This window comes from Haliotis cracherodii, unplaced genomic scaffold, assembly GCF_022045235.1.
Source record: "Haliotis cracherodii isolate W230 unplaced genomic scaffold, xgHalCrac1.p SCAF_6, whole genome shotgun sequence".
Taxonomy (NCBI): domain Eukaryota; kingdom Metazoa; phylum Mollusca; class Gastropoda; order Lepetellida; family Haliotidae; genus Haliotis; species Haliotis cracherodii.
Window position 1 is genome coordinate 1,038,511 of NW_027266319.1, and position 2,056 is coordinate 1,040,566.

Below are 2,056 nucleotides of genomic sequence, written 5' to 3' on the forward strand. Positions count from 1 at the left end.
CTATTTCTACTTATTCTATTTCTCCTTATATTTCTTCCTATACTACTGGGGGCACGGGTGGCCCAGTCGTCTAAGGCGCCGCGATTCGCTGTGCAGAGTTGCGTCCCTTTGGCCAGAAACCTATGATTCGGTTAGAATCCCAGTTCTCCCCGATTATGTTTCTAGGTTTGTCAGCACCATACCCGTGCTCGTGGGTTTCACCAAAGTGGTAAACGTCTGAGACCTGCATCACTTCGGGCTTTCCTCCCACATTTAGCTGACACGCCGTGATATAACAGGAATACTGCCAAAATCGGCGTTAAACCCAACTCACTCACTCCATCTTCTACTACTACTTCTTCTATTTCTCCTTCTACTTCTTATCCTTCTACTTCTTTTTCTGGCATTTAATGTTTCACGTTACCATGGTTACTGTCATATTGTTAGAAATAGCAGACGTTTTTCAGATGCGTTGTTTTGTTTTGATTTGTTGTTTACCGTCCTTTGATTAATGTCAAGCTATAGTTTGCCTTTCACGCCCAATGGAATCTGTTTCTTCGGATAACCGAGACTAGTTGTCTGGCGTTGACGTTTCAAATAATAATATTAGTTTTAGACCGGTCTTGAGGAGTACGGTGTGTGAGAGCATTGTGCCCTATGAGCAACAAGTACCATCTTTTAACGACTTTTGGTACGACGCGACCGGGGATCGAGCCCTGGACCTACTGCTCTCCGTGCGGACGCTCTACCAAACAGACTTTAATAAGTAACTCGTACATTTATAATGCGCCAAATTCCATTCACCACGTGATGGTGCATAGCACTAACATTATTACCTCCTCAATGGATCAGCGTGCACTTGCTTTTACTTCTCAGCCCCCTGGGGAGTATACATCCCAAGCTGCCTCTGAGGCACTAAGTGGATAACAGTCACATTGCCATCTCATCCTACCGGGTACCCAGTCACTGCTAATGTGGGGTAATGTGTGTGACCTTTTGATGTATATTTTCATCTTCTGATGTTTTATCTTCTAAAACTAATCCTGTGTATTTCAATATTATATGTTGATTTTTTCATCGACCGTGTGGTTATTTCACAATTCCAGTCACCTCGATCACCAATTCTCACTGATCTCAAATACAATGAACTGTTATATAGCAGTGTAATATATTGTTTCTGTTGAGATTCACTAGAGGTTAATATCATTGTGTTGTGACAATGGTTAGTTGTCAGGAATGTATTTCTATCTAATGTAAGCAGTGGTGTAGAAGTTACTATATTTAGATGCTTCAGGAGACAAGTGTAATCTGGAAACGTCCAGAACAGCTAAACTAATCAAGCACTGTATAGAAGCTTCTAGGAGGAAGTTGACTTTATCAGGGGACAAGAGCGTGCTTCTCTCATCTCACATTACATCAAGACCAGTGGTTGTGTGAAGATCATTATTTTCCCCCTGGATATTCAGCCTAAGTTTAAGTTTGACCACTGCCGCTGCCAGGTGAATATTCTTTTTAATGACTTATTTGTTATTGCAACTGCTTTTGTACTTTGTACGGTCATTGTAATTGTACTGCCATAGAAGATTGTACTACCTCTTTATTGTATACTACCATTGTAGTAACTTTAAAGTCCTTTGTATTTTTATTTGTAGACCTAGTTAATTTTAAAATACAAGTGTTTTTCGTATAGCATTTCTTTGCTGTTTGTTGGTCCACACTGACTTTTTGCGTACATATTTCTGGGTTAACTTATTGTTTCAATGTCGAGGTGGACACGTGACAGAAGCCTGACATTCGCGGATCTCAGATGCAATGAAGTGCATGGAACCAGGCATACTGCCCCCTGCTGGCGAGTCACAGCACGATTACAGACATACAATTCAGTTATGTGTTTACCTTTATATTTGCAATCAGCGGTGGATCCACAGATGTCGATAAATTGGTATCGGTAGATGCATATTATTACAATGGGATACGTGAGGAGAATTTACTTAATATATATATTATCAATTTATTTCAAACTTCATTTCTTAGACAACAGACTTTACATAAAGTTTACATAACTGTTTAACATCGT